Here is a 15,842-nt window from a genome sequence, read left to right as displayed (position 1 = left end):
TTCATCAGATATAGCTGCCTATGTCAAATTTCCTCTACTATTAGTGTCACACCTATGACCTAAAATACTGCACCAAAGGAGAAGTCCCACTGCTTAATGTTGGTGACATTTATTTTTCAGCTTGTGAAGGCAAAACAAAAACCTCCAAACTGAAATATCTGTAGGCCAGTGAAATACAGCAGTTGTCTTTTCAAAAGAAGGAGAAAAAGACAATATTTCATTATTTGAGACCATAATTATTACTTCAGCGTCTCTGAAACAAAAGTTCTCAGATTTTAAGGAGTTGATTTTCACTACAAAACAGTTCATGAAAGTAAACTGTCAATTACTTCTAGGTGTACAAATTATTAAGATAATAGCTTTTATTACTTAAAAATTAAAATTATCCCATGGCCTTTGTTTATCGTATTTTCATTTCATCATTTTCTTGTTTTGTTTTGCATTTTCTCTCTTGGTTATCAAATATTGCTTTGAGGCAGTGCGCACGGTGGTCCCCCGGATCTGTCTCTTGCTTCAAGTGTTTGGACGGAACAGACCCAGGGACGCCCTTTGCTTCAGCCTCCGACCACCCTCCAACCTTTCTTCCAGTCGCAACCTTCGGAGTCAGACCCTCAGCTATCCTCAGGACCAGCCAACACCATTTTTTTGAGCTTAATTCCTTATCAACTGTGAGCTCCCAGATTTGTCAGAATTATTCCACCGAGGTGGAGGCCACCGTCAACCGTCTGGTCAACATAACATCTGTGGGCCTCCTACACCTCCCTCTCTCTGGTCTTCTATTTAGACACGCGCCGATGTGGCTCTGGAGGGCGTGGGCCACTCGTTCAGCGAATGGACCGAAGAGATGCACGAGGGCGCCAAGCGTCTCTTGAAAATGCAAAACCAGGGCAGCAGCCGCGCCCTCTTCCAGGACGTGCAGAAGCCATCTCCCGATGAGTGGGGCAAAACCCAGGACGCTATGGAAGCCGCCATTAAAATGGAGAAGAACCTGAACCAGGCCCTTTTGAATCTGCGTGCCCTGGGTTTTGCCCGCACAGAACCCCACCTCTGCGACTTCCTGGAGAGCCACCTCCTAGATGAGGAGGTGAAACTCATCAAGAAAATGGGTGACCACCTGACCAACCTCTGCAGGCTGGCTGGTCCCCAGGCTGGGCTGGGCGAGTGTCTCTTTGAACGGCTCACCCTCAAGTATGACTAGGAACTTTCGGAGCCCAGCGGCCTTTGAGGAGAGCCCCTCTGGCGTCAGGGCTTCTGCCTGAAGCCCGTCTCTGCAGCCACTGGGCAGCTTTCTAACCATCCCGGACCCCTCTCCCAAGCCTTGGACCAAATGGAAACAATAAAGCTTTTTGCAGCCAAAAAAAAAAAATTCTTTGATACAATGTAGGTCAACAAGTGGATTGAAATGTACCAACTTGTACAGATTTGAAAATAAAAAATTTAAATTTTCATACAAAATTTAAATTTTCATTTAAAATTTTAAAAACAATATTTCCTATCTTTGTAACTGATTCAAAGAATAAAATCTGAAGACTACTTAATTCTACATCAATGCTTCCATTTTTGTCCATTTTTAATCAAAGATATAATGAAACCTTTTTCACATTTCTTATCTAGAAAATTTCTTCATGTGCTTAATTCTGCATATAAGTGAAATCATCACAGTATTTGTCTTTGTCTGACTTATTTCACTTGGCATAATTCCCTCAAGGTCCATCCATGTTGTCTCAAATGGCAGGATTTCCTTTTTTATGGCTGAGTAGTATTCCCGTGTGTGTGTGTGTGTACGTGTGTGTGTACATGTGTGTGTAAAACACATTTTCATTATTCATTCAGCTGTCAATAGAAACTTAGGTTGTTTCTATGTCTTGGCTATTGTAAATAATACTGTATTATACACTGCAGTGAACATGGGGGCTCAGATATCTCTCAGGACAGTGATTTCATTTCCTTTGGCCATATACCCAGAAGTAGGATAGCTGGCTCATATGGTAGTTCTATTTTTAATTTTTTGTGAAACCTCCATGCTGTTTTCCATAATGGCTGTATGATGACTCCCAAAATTTCAGGTTTATTTTATGTGACTTCACCCCCACCTCCAATAAGTCCTCCTTTTCTAGTAGGAAACACCTGCAAGTACAAGAAAATCAAGGTGTGCACTTTCCTCACCCACACACCTTCCTCAACCCTTTCCCTCCCTCCCCTTCCCTCTCCCCCTCTCTCTTTCTCTCTCTATATATACACACACATATATACATGTATAAGTATATATACACAATATATATAAACACACATACACATTCTTTTTCTTTCTATCCAATATTCAGAACACACTTTGGAATACTAGAAATTTTTAAGTTAGGAGGCTCTCATAGGGTAGAAATTTTTAAGTTAGGAGGCTCTCATAGGGTATCTGCCTGCAGTTGAAGACAAAGAGTTCATCCCTAACCTCAGATTCCCCTGGAAATCCATCCCAAACAAGGGAAGTAGGATAAGCAAGGGAATAAAGATTTTTAAAAATCTTTAAATTTTAAAGACCTCTATTAAGAAATGGAGAGGAAATGAGAAAAGGGATCACAAAAAGCAGAGCAGAGGAAGTGGGGGAGACCAGGTTAAACGGGCTAGAATGCTGAGATTGGGTTCTCCCACCAGCGACTGAGAACCTCAGTTTATGCTCGCAGGAAAATGCTACAGCTTGACTCCGCTGGAGGCTGGGAGTGTCTCCCACTGGTATGCAACGTTCAGAGCCGCCTGCATGCCTCCCTACCCTCCCTGATGTAAAGAGGTTTTTCACACTAGCCCCAAATGTCCTCTTCTATCAGACTCTCACTGTTTTTCTGTCTTTGCAAGAGACCACATGCTCCCTCAATTTTAGATAATCCATAATAATAATCTGTCTCAATGTATAATGAGGAATTTGTCTCAAATTGGTTATCATTGGTATATCTACCTACAACAAAAAGTGATACGTTACTCCTGATATATGCTTTTTCATTACATACCAGAACATTCTATGGAAGCTTGGGGAAGAGAATAGGTACTATCAGGATTAGGACGGATGACTATAAACCTAGATATTAATTTAGGGTCAATGAAATGGTCTTTCTAATACATAAAATAATTTATGCAAAGCACTTAGCATACTGCCTAGCATACAGATGATGATAGCTCTTTTCTACTGTTCAAAGAAATACTTCTCATACAATCTTTGTATTCTCATAATGCTTTCAACATATCTCTGTTGGCTTTTCTTTCTGCAATTGTCTGCTTATGTGCTGTGCCACCAACTAGATGATAAACTCCCTGAGAGTGAAGAAAAGGAAATCATCATTGTATCCTCAGGGCCTAGAATATGGTAAGCACCATGGCAACTGCTTCATAAATATCTGACAGCCAACTGAAGGAATGAAGGTAGAGTTCTGCAAAGTTCACTACCAATTAAGTAGGATGATAATAAGAGCACCCAACCACTTATCTGAAGAGCTGGATTTTGATTCCATCTCTACCAATGACTTCCTGCAATGTCCTAAGCAATCCACATGGAGACAAAGACTTACCTACACATTCCCTAGGGTTGCTATGAGGATCACATTAGATAAATACGAAGAGGAAGGCCAAGGAGTCCATTACAGAGTCACCTCCCCTCCCACAGGTTCAGTTTTCTTAGTTGAAAAAAATAGAAGGCGGTACCAGCTCCAGCACTGTATGAGTCTCAGGAATCCCTCGACCAACTACACTAAAGAAGTTCTCAGATGAAAGAAAACAAAAAAATTAAATCAAATGAAACACACATTTGCTGGAAGCAAGAATTTTTTTTCTTTTCTCTCGGCTTGTGCTAATTCCTTTGTCCAAATTATTTCATCTGTTCCAAAATTACCTCCCAGTGAGATCCAAGGGCCAATTGTTGAAGGTTCCTGGAGGTCTCCAGACCCCTCATTGCTTCTTCCCAACTGGGATGCACCATCATTGCCTCGGCACCAGCTGTCCCACCCCTGGGAGGCCAGAGATGGCCCCGGCCAAAGAGCGGGAAGCCTCAGCCAGGTGCCACCATGGTTTTCCCATGCCAACAGTTCAACTCTAGCTCAATTTCACCTCCTCATTTGTGCTATATGTTTTAGTACATTGTCCAATTTCATATTTTAAAACAGCTTTCTGGGGTACATATGAATAACCCAGTTTGACAGAATACAGTAGAGGCCATAATAAATGCTACGTAAGTGTTTATCAAGTGAATGAGGGAAGGAATACAGAGCTAAGTAGAAGACTGAGGCCAGGGGGGGCGAGGGCGGGGAGAGGATGCTCAAGTAGGCTAAACTCACACACTAGTAAGAACAAAGTTCTGACACAAACCAGTTTCATCCAACCTCCAAATGCCTTTGTGCTGGCCTAATCTGTAATGTCGGCCATTCTTGGCATTGATTTTAAGATGACGTTTCCATTTATTTATAAAACAGAAAGAGACTCACAGGCCAAAAATAAACTTATGGTTACCAAAGGAGACAGCAATGGAGGGGGTGGGGCGTAGAGGTGGGGAGATAAATTAGAGTCTGGGATTAATAGATACACACTACTATAAATAAAATAGGTAAACAACAAGGACCTAATGTATAGCACAGGGAGCTATACTCAGTATCTTGTAATAACCTATAATGGAAAAGAATCTGAAAAAGAACACATATATAGATAGATAGATAGATATAGATATAACTGAATCACTTTGTTGTATACTTGAAACTAACACAACAGTGTAAACTTTTTCTCCTTTTTTCTTTTTTTAAATTTTTATTGGAATATAGTTGATTTACAATGTTGTGTTAGTTTCAGGTGCACAGCAAAGCCACTATAAATTAACTATGCTTCCATTTAAAAAAAAGAAACCACAAAAATAAAATGAAGTTTCTCCCACATAAATATTGGGAAGTAGCCGCTCTCTTCATCCAGTTCCAGAGCTGCAAACTCTGGTCCAGATTCTCAGGTTCTCCTCCTCTGTCTAATGATGGGAGAGGAATCCTGACCTTCTGACAAGCCATTCTGAACATCTCTGCTATATTTTTTCATCTGTCTTTTGTCCTGAGAACTCCCAGCTGAATTCATTGATTTTTAGCTTCCACTTTTAATGACCTCCTATTATTTAGACTATAGAATGTGGCATGGGTACCACTAAAGTCCACCATCTGCCCCCTTATAGGCAGGCTCTGGTCTTTCCATCATTGGCTCATGTGGAAGAGGGAAGTGAACTGTACCTGAAATGGGGCACGGAGGATGGACTGAGAGGCCCCATGTCCCATTCTGTCCCTGTTGCTCCAAGCTGTCTTCCTGGCCCTCAGCTTGCTCACCTGTTACTGAGAAGGCCAGGTCTGATGATCTCAAGGTCCCTTCCCGCTCTAAAATTCTATGAAAGTATTTGCTTAAATATATGTTTCATAATGATCCAAATAATCACAGTAACCTTTGAAACTACTAAAAGATAAATTGTACATTAGCTGACCTCTGGTGTCAGTACTGACATCGGTGTTCGGGCTGATAATTTAATCATCCTACAATGTGGTCCCTAACCATCGACTAAATTAAGTATATCCTGCATTTGTCCTTTCCTCCATTTGTTAAGCTCTAGATTCTTTATCGGTGCCCCAATTTCCATTATGAGACAAGTGAACTCATCCCAGGTTAAGAGGCACCAATAAATTCAACCTTTGATATATAGAGTTGAAGACCTAAAGGAAAAGGCACCACTTCTAGGTCAACATGAGGGTATCAGGTATCAATGACATATACGCCACATCTGTTCACTAATTCATCCTGAACACTGTTTCAACATACCATCAAATCTGATTTTGGTTCTTGGGCTCTGTAATAATTAAATCATTCTCCTGCTCTAAAAGCTGGCTCATCTATTTCAAAATCAATCAAGGACAAATCAGAGAGTCCAACAAAGATGGAATGAGAGATGGCAAAGCCTACCTTTGAATGCATCCGTGGCTTTAATATTGAATACAAAATGATTTTCAAAAAAACTTTTTAAAAAGTATCCTTGATTTGTGAAACTCCTGTTAAGGATGTACATTTTTCTTGAGTATTACAAATGAAACTCCCTGGGGAGAATCTCTCCTTGTCAAAGTTCACCCTAATGGAAATGTCTTCAAAATATCAAAAGGACTTAAAGAGCTAAAGCGACTTCCTCAATAAATTTTAAAAATTTAACCTAAGTGCTGAGGAGTGTTTAAATATCTGTGAAATTCTTCTCAGACATCCCCTTTCCAGTCATCTTGTTATCATCCTTTACTGACCTCACTGTCTGTTTCAGAATGCAGTGATTAGGAAGCACTTGTGTATTCTCAGAAAAAACATCCTAGGGCTTAAAAAGAAAAAATGCAAGAAGCACAGAGTAAGGGATATATTCTTAAAACATCCAAAGTTTTGCATCAATATAACTTAGAAGGAAATTCTTGGTGTTCTTTCAGGATGGGTCTTCGAGGGCCACATGGTCTATTTGCTCCATGTTGCAATCAGTCAACGGCAGCCCCTCCTACTAAAAACAGGAGCTTGTCTTGCTCCACCCTTTAGCTTTCACAGCATAGCACTTGGCATAGAGTAATGCCCAAGAACTATCTGCTGCATGAATAAAACCTTAGCATTCAAGTGTAAAGGCAGGAAAAAGAACCTAAGACATTTCAGATAAAAACGTCTTTACTAAAACAATCAGCAAATCCAAGGAATGAGAACCCTTTCCTGATTTACAGAAGCACTGAGTAAAAGTTCTTATGATGGTCTTCAAAGTATCACGAATTTATACAATCCTCTCAACTTCATGCCTTATGAGAGAGACTTGTATATAAGAGACACTTTCCAAAAGAAGTATGCATGTGTTCTATTTATTCAGGGATGCACACCCACTCATTTACAGACTCAGAAACAAAACTCATTAAGTTTAAGCGCCATGCTAAAATCACAGCTGTGAATCCTTATCTTTACTTCATCAAAATTTGAACCCACCAGTTTTGATGGATGTTTCATTTTGCTCTTAAAAATTAAGTTTTCAGTCACTTCTAAATTGTCATAAAATATTTATTTTAAAAATTACAGAATACATGAAAATGAAAGGGAGTGGTCTGTAAAAGATATATTTAAGATGAAAAGTGTTCCTTGAAAATATGAAGTATCAAATCGATGTAAACTGATAAAGTATTAGATAAATAGACCCTTTTTTTGTTTGTTTTTTTATAAAATGTAATAAAAGGTTTTTCTCGGTGGTCACACTGCTGTAATATTGAAGATGTTTTCCACACTAGAATATAGAAAGGTTCTGTTGTGCAGTGGTGTGTGTGTGCCTGTGTGTGTTCTAAATTAAGCCATGGTTCTGAAGCAACCTTGATGCTACTGATCAATAACAACATGCAACTCAAAGGCATCCCTAGGGTAAAGGAGCCAAAGGAACCTTTCCAACTGTCACAAATAGCTTGTTACAAAGACAGAGGATGGTAGCAAGAACAGATACACTCACATAGGTGTGCACTAGGTTATGAGCAAGACTCAATATTTTATAGACCAAGTGGATAAATATCATTGGTTTAGAGATCCTATTCTCAGCACTGGTGGGACACCATGTAAGGGTACAACTCTCCACTGCAGAGATGTCAGATCTTCATTCATGGCGTTCCGATTGGATTCTCTTTGAACATATGCCCTTTCAAGTGAAATTAATCAATCTCTTTATCACTCTCACTGCATCTGGAGTCATAATCATTACTCAACTGCTGAGAAAGAAATGAAACAACTAATTGCACAGGGAGTAGAGCTTAAGTGTTCAGACCGGGAAAGTTTTTATTAAGTTCTAATTCAAAAAGTAATTTTTCATGACCAGCCATAGCAGACATGCTATGTGCAGGAGACTGTACCACCAAAGCGGCCAGCTAAGTATCCACAAGCATGTTATCGACATGTTAACAATTATAGAATTTATACTTTGTTTAAAGTATTGCACGACTGAATCTTAAATATCTTACCAGACTTTACGTGTAGTATTCTGGGTAGGAATATGAGAATCCTTCTGATTCTCTGAACTTAACATAAATGCTGGTAAGCATCAAACACATGAATATCTAGTTATTGGTAATCCTCAAATTTCCCCACCAGCAATTTTAGGAACCCCGCCTACAACTTTAATATAAACCCAATGAAATGCAACCAACAAGATTCTCACCTACTTGCTACTTTTTGAACTTTTTAAAACCTCCCACTATTTCAGGATACTAAATATAGCTGTGATTCACTGGAAACTATAGGCGTGTTCTGAACAAAACCAGTTTATGTTAACTGAAATACACTGTCCAATTGATTTACCTTATAAAATTGGACATGTGTTCCCAGAAGAAAAGTTACAGTGTCAGAATACAGTTTTAAAATCACATTTAAGAAGGCAATAAACATCTTTGCACCATGTAGTTGAAATGATAAATAGTAGTTACTTGAAGCATATAATAATACACAATGGAGATAAATATTAAAACAAAAACAAGACACTTAACTCTCAAGAGGCTAGAATTATAGTGTACCAGGCATAGACTGCAGGACTGATCTCTAAACAGAGTTTTAGGAAACAGAAAAACAATACATCTTTTCCATTCAAACCAAGTACTCTCAAAAATATAAGCTAAAAGATACTGGCCAAGTTCTCCTATGTCTTAATAGTCTCTTCATTTAACTAAGGGTATTTTTCGTAACATGGTCCATTGGTACTTTAAAGGATGTTTTCTCTATTCATTTGTTTGCAGGAAAAAAGACTCTTGCCGTGATAAGGTGCTAGGAGAGGCCTTCTGGACAAGAGAGGTAGCAGAGATCACTAAAAGGCTCAGTTCCCCCCTATTATACCCTAACACTACAAGCTTCTGTTAGGCAGGAAGTACTGCAAATAAATTTTACTCCTACAATTAATAACCAGGAAGTCCAGAAAATTCTACATAGCTCTCTAGTATCATCAACTTTAAATCAGGGAGTAGCTTAATCATCAAATAATAAGCTTAACAACCAATCATGGCACATACAAGATCTGTATTGAAAATACTGTATAGCACAGGGAACTCTGCTCAATATTCTGTAATAACCTAAATGGGAAAAGAATTTGAGAAAGAATAGATACATGTATATGTACAACTGAATCACTTAGCTATACACATGAAACTAACCCAACATTGTTAATCAACTATGCTCCAATATAAAATAAAATTCTTTAAAAAATAAATAAATAAATTGTATTTCTTTGTACTACCAGTGAATAATCTTAAAATGAAATTAAAAGAACAACTTCATTCAACATGAATAAAATGCTTAAGAATAAATTTAACAACAGAAGTATACGGTTTATCCACTAAAAATTAAAAACTATTACTAGGGGAAATAAAAGAAATGGAGAGACATTCCATGTTCATAAACCGAAGACACAATATTGCTAAGATAGCAATTCTTTCTAAACTGAACTATATATTTGGCATAATCCCTATCAAAAGTCCATCAGGCTTTTATGCAGAAGTTGACTAACTGATCCTAAAATGGAAACAGAAATGCAAAAGACTCAAAATAGCAAAAGGAATTTTTAAATGAAACAAAGTTGGAGAACTTCCCAGTTACAAAATGTATTATAAAGTTATCAAGATAAGCTACAGTTAGCAAGACTGTGTAGTAATGGCATGAAGACAGACATTTAGATCAATGGAACAGAACTCAAAGTCCAGAAATAAACCCTTATATTTATGGTCAATTGATTTTCACAAAGATGCCAAGGCAATTCAATGAGGAAAGTATAGTCTTCTCAATAAACAATGCTGATACAATTGGATATCCATATCCAAAACAAAAAAATGAACTTAAACCCTTACCCACACCATACAAAAAAGAATTTCAAAACGTATCACAGACCTAAATGTAACAGTTAAAACTACAAAAATTTAAGAAGACAGAGGAGAAAATTCTTTGACAACCTGAATAAGGCAAAGATTTCTTAGCTATGAGACCAAAAGTACAATCCATAAACGAAAAAAATATTGATAAATTGGACTTTAAAATTCAAAACATTTGCACTTCAAAGACACCACTAAAAACTGAAAAGGCAAGCCACAGACTGGAAGAAAATATTTGCAAACCCCATATCCAATAAAGGGCTTGTATCTAGAACATAAAAAGAACTCTTGAAACTCAACAACAAGAAGATAACCAATGCAATTTAAAAATGCAAGAAGGACTGGAGTAGACATTTCACCAAAGAAAATATACAAATAGCTAATAAATACATGAAAAGACACCATAATTAGTCATTAATGAAATGCCAATCAAAACTACGATGAGATACTATTTCATACTCACTAAAACAAATTTAATCAAAAACACAGACAAAACACATGTTAGCAAGAAATATGGCAAAACAGGAACCCTCTTATATTGCTGGTGGGAATATAAAAGCTATGGCCACTTTGGAAAGCAGTTTGCAATTTCTTTAAAAATTAAGCATCTATTTGCTATATAACCCAGCAATTCCACTCCCAAGAAAAATGAAAATGTCCACACCAAGACTTGCACACATATATTCACAGCAGCATTATCCATCGTAGCCAAAAAAATGGAAACAAGCCAAATGTCCATTGACTTGTGAATGGATTTAAAAAATGCTATATCAATACGATAGAATATGATACTATTCAGCAATATAAGGGAATGAAGTATCGATATGCTATAATACAGCATATATCAATGAAGTTCAAAAACGTTATCCTAAGTGAAAGAAGCCAGTCACAAAAGACAACTTCCTGTATGATTCCCTTTATATGCAGTATCCAGAAAAGGCAAATTCATAGAGGAAGAAACTAGATCAGTGGTTGCCTAGGGCTGGGGGTGGGAATGGGAATTAACTGTAAATAGGTGGTCGTGATGGTTGTATAACTTGGTAAATGTAGTAAAGATAATTAAAATATACACTTTAAATGGGTACATTTGGGTATATAAATTATACTTCAATAAAGTTGTTAAAAAGAATCATTCTTTCATGGTAATAATTACTGTATTATAACAGCATAGAATGCTGTAACGAGAAGCCTCCACTTGGCATAAAACATTTGTTTATCTGGATCATCAACCACCACCAAAATGATAACCAATTAACATGAAATCTAAGGAAACATAAAAAGTGGTATTTTTTTTGGCTCACAAGCCCCTCTGTTTAGAATGGCAACACCATTAGCAGTTCTAAGTTCAAAGTTTCAAACAAGGAAAACCAAAGACCTTTGCATAATGAAAATTTCACTAAAATTTGAAAGGGCACTGGGCTAGTGTTGGTTCCATCACTTAATATCTATGCTATTCAAACTTGTTTTCTTCCTGACCCTTCCCAAAACATCTCAGGCTATTGTCAGGACCAGGGAAGACAAAAGAAAAGGTATTATAATATAATAATTTTTGACCTTATCATCAAATATAAAGGTGTGGCTCACATCCTTGATTTTTCTCTTTCCAAATTTGAAGATGGAGGAAGTCCATCATATGGACCCATCTAAGTTCAATCGCAGGTTTGGTCAAACGGGCTACACATTCTTGGCTCTTAAGTAAGCTTTGAGACTGCATTCTGCCTGGTAAATTGTATTGGATAGAACCCCTAGCTCTTGCTTTGAAAACAATAAAAGCATTCTATAAATGGAAATGACAGGGGACAATATTATTGGAGATCCAATATTTGAACCAGCTAAGGTGCATGAGGAAGGCCAATAGAAATAAGCAATAAAATGGAAATTTTAAAAACACTTATTTTAGAAGATAAACTTTAAAGTGAAGTAAAAGGATATCAGATGACCTCTTGAGAGAAATAATATTCTTTACACTTGCATGTCTATATATCTAAACTAAATTGTGTTCTACATGTCAGGCGGTGGGAGGGACAGGAAATAATCTCTTACAGTAGCATCCATTAAATAGCAATAAAAAGGTAGCATTGAGTACTTAATATGACTTTGATCATGTAATACTCTGAGTATAGAAAATGTACTTTTGAGTATGTAATACAGAATATGAACTATGCTTTACATAGACTTTCTCATTTATTCCCATTTTAGTGATGAGAAAGCAAAGGCGTAATGTTGAGGTCACACACCTTCGCTCAGCACGCAGACAGTCTGACTTTGGTACCTGTGATCTGAACCACCGCAGCACCCTACCTAATGTGTGCTGTCAGCATCTCTATTGTTTACAGGTTCTCTACAAATACAGCTAAGTAATTAAGCCTCAAAATGGTAGTCTAAAAAGATTTAAAAGGAAGCCATTCCTTTTCAACATAGTGAGTATACTTAGCAACAAAAATCCTTGAGCAGCTGTATTCAATTAAAAAAAATTATTAACCCTGAGGAAAAATCCACACAAAAAAAACATATCCATATGTTATTCTTACCAGTTTCATTCATGAAGTGCATCCATGAATGAAATTCACCGTTGGGTGATAAAACTACTTCTTTCCACAGGAGCTTATTGTTTTCCTCATTTGGGGGAAAAATGATCAAGGTAAGAGGGTAGTAATATCACAGATTGCCTACAGGAACCACAGTCTGGCTACCACAGTAATTCCAAAGTATAAAAGAAACAAAAGGATGAGATGGTTAATTCATACGCATACATTTGCTATGAAAATAAGCTTTAACAGTACACAGTATTAAAGAGAGTAGTAAATATGAATGGTGTTAAACATACACTTTTGAAATTATTTCTCTAAGTCTCAGATATTACCTGTGGCACTAATGTCTGTAGCACAGATGTCACCTGTGGCTGTAAAGTTGGGGGAACTTTGTTGATATATCAAAATAACTGCATGAATTAAGTAAATCCATAACCAACCCACAAGAAGCTAGGCTTTTTCTCCTTTTTTAGTTCCAATCAACACTGCCTGTGATTCACGGTAATAAGATGATGGCCATGAAGATGTTCATAAAATAAGCTTTTAAGGTTGCTTTATGAATTTCTAATACTGTCTTTTGGTCTTTAATTCATATTTCAATCCCACTTTGATAGGTCTGACTAGTTTTCATCTTTGACTTTCATACTTCTTTGCATAGAGTCCTCTGTTTTCTTAGTTAAGAAAAAACGAAACTTATCTTAAATATTAAAATTTCACCATGAAAGAAAAAGTTGAAGGAAGATAATTTCCAGGTGGCCGTAAAGGAATTGTTCCATTGATAATCTGACCTCCAAGGAGAAATCTTCTCCCTATAAATCCCCAATCCAACAGCTCAGTCTGACACGAATCATACAGAGCCAATGAACATTCAGATTAAATTAAAACAAATTTTTAACCTGGGAAAAGTTTGGTTGGCCAGTGAATTTTATTATAAAACAGATTTTGGAGTACATGCTCAAAGAGAATAACTGAGTCAATCACCCTAAAAATTAACATTCAACATCCTTTCTACTCCAGAATAAATAGCCTAAAACAGAAGTGGCAGAAAGGTTAGAAGACTTCCCATTAACTTGGGGGACAGGACACTTGTATGTATTTTCACTCCTTCCTAATGCTCCCTTGAAATGACAGTAAAGGTATTAAAAGACAGAAATCAATAAGGGACAAAAATATAGAACTAGAGGTGGAGAACAGACAGCAATGAATTTTGGAACATGGGGAACAGGTAGAGGAGCAGTAAGCAACTTGAAAGTGTAAAGGAAGCTGAAGATTCTGCCTACAGAAGACTATGGCAACAACAACAGAAAAAACTAATTTATACTTACAGAACTCTGAGAAAGTTTGTGTCCTAAAGGCCCTAGAAAAAAGTAATAAGGCTTATGGCTTGAAATGGGGGATAATTAAAAGCCTATAAATGGAATCAATTAGCCGCTCAGATCCCTTCCTCTGTCCCTTCTTCAATATTTGCAGGAAAACAGGCAACAAAATTCAACTCCTCAGGAAGTTTTTTTGTTTTTCGGGTTTTTTTTGTGGTACGCGGGCCTCTCACTGTTGTGGCCTCTCCCGTTGCAGAGCACAGGCTCCGGACGCGCAGGCTCAGTGGCCATGGCTCACGGGCCCAGCCGCTCTTTGGCATGCGGGATCTTCCCGGACCGGGGCACAAACCCGTGTCCCCTGCATCGGCAGGCGGACTCCCAACCACTGCGCCACCAGAGAAGCCCTATTTTTAAACCATGTACTTGGGTACATCTTTTTCATAGTAGCTTAGCCTTCACCTTAAATAATATCCATAATAAGCCCTAGATAAAAGACCTTCAGGTACTGATGGATATAGATTTTTTGAGAAACCCATCCCCCAATAAAAAAGCCAGTGCACCACTCAGTAGAGCCTGAAAGAGAAGCCCAAACAGCTGAGTCACATACATAGAATGTCAATCAGCTTTTAAGGTCTCAACCTCAATAATCAGAAACACTAAAGAAATAGTCAATGATCAGCAGACATTAGAAGAAAACTCCCCATATCACAGGCCATGATCAAACAAATAAAGGAATAAAAGAGTAACAGATTTAGAGGAAGCATAAATGGTACAGAGAATGAAAAGGAGAAGGTTAAATTATTATTAACATCCTCTCAATGAAAACACACTGCATCTGTAAAACAAGATGCAATTTAAAAAATTATAGGGTGGAGTTAAGATGGCAGACTAGGAGGACATGGAATTCGCATCTCTGCACAACTAGGGCACCTACCAGGCACCGGTGGGGGACCACGTCCACCTAAGAGGGTGGAAGGAACCCCCAGTGACCAGGTAGGACATGGGGTGTGGGGGGGAGTGAGGGGGGAGGAGAAGTGGAGGCAGGATGGGACCAGCCCCTGAGGGGTGGCTGGGGGCGGGGAAGGGATCCCACTCCCAAAGGGGGAAATTGGGGGGTCACTGGGAGGGCAGAAGATTAAAAGTGAATGTGGCCAGGTTTCCCCTGCCCACTAGGGCTCCTGGGAGCCTGCTGAGATGCCGGGCCTGATCCTCTGCCCACTGAGGCCCACTCCAGCCATTCGGCTCCTGAGGGAACAGAAGTGGGGGAAAGGGGGAGCCAAAGTAAAGGCCAGACCTACAGGACTGGCAAGCCTGAGGGGCAGCTGGGGGAGGGGAGGAGTTCCTACATCCAGTGGGACCCACCCACTGCTAGGGGTCCAGTGGCAACAGGGCAGACCCTGGGGGAGACAGGCGTTGGGTGGGAGTGGAGAAACAGAAGGGAATGCAGCCAGTGCTTTCTCTGTCCACTTAGGCACCGGGGAGGCTGTTGGGCTCCTGGACCTAATCCTCTGCCCTCAGAGCCTCCCTCCTGCCATGCAGAGCCCAAGCCCCGCCCCTAAACCCCCACCCAGGGCCCCACCTCTACACTTGGAGACCCCCTCTGAGAGCCCCTCCAACTACGCTGGGCCTAAACCCCACCCACACCCCCTCATCCAGGGCCTTACCACCAAACTCCCGAACTCCACACTCCAGAGGCTCCTCTTTGGACATGATGCTTTTCCCCTGCTGTGCAGGTTCTAAGCAGAGGCCCTGCCCCACGCGTGAACGTCGCTCCGCCTAGGCCTCACCCTCAAGGTCTTTTCTGGCTGTGCCTAGGCACCCCCCCATGCTCAAATGTCACCCCCCCAGGCCTAGGCACCACCCCACCCTAAAGCTCGCCCCTGCCTAAGTTCCACCCCAACCCAAACTCCACACCCCATAGCCAAGGCTTTCTTTTTTTTTTTTCTTTTTTCAGGATGGGGCTCTGTCTTACCTTGTTGTTGTTGATTCATTTATATTTTTATTTTTTCTAATAAATCTTCTATTTTTCTAATTTTATTTTCTTCTTTCTACTTTGTTATTGTTCTGCTCTTTTTGGCTTGTTCCCCCCTCCCTTTTTTTTCTTT

The 15,842-nt window shown here is 39.1% G+C and overlaps 1 protein-coding gene and 1 pseudogene across 2 annotated transcripts in view; one reads left to right on the top strand and one right to left on the bottom strand.

The window, feature by feature from the left end:
* The window catches only part of THSD7B (thrombospondin type 1 domain containing 7B), a gene marked incomplete at its 3' end in the record, with an annotated part of 763,972 nt that overhangs the window by 733,140 nt on the left and 14,990 nt on the right, over positions 1-15,842 (bottom strand). The gene's annotated exons all lie outside the window — the stretch shown is intronic.
* LOC309962955 (ferritin light chain-like) lies at positions 390-1,356 on the top strand (annotated as a pseudogene). The gene has a single exon. The product of its transcript is annotated as a ferritin light chain-like (transcript).

Source organism: Leucopleurus acutus (assembly GCF_964270905.1).
Source record: "Leucopleurus acutus genome assembly, chromosome: 6".
In the NCBI taxonomy this organism is placed as follows: domain Eukaryota; kingdom Metazoa; phylum Chordata; class Mammalia; order Artiodactyla; family Delphinidae; genus Leucopleurus; species Leucopleurus acutus.
The sequence above is the reverse complement of the archived record's forward strand: the minus strand, read 5'-3'. Positions and strand labels throughout refer to the sequence as shown.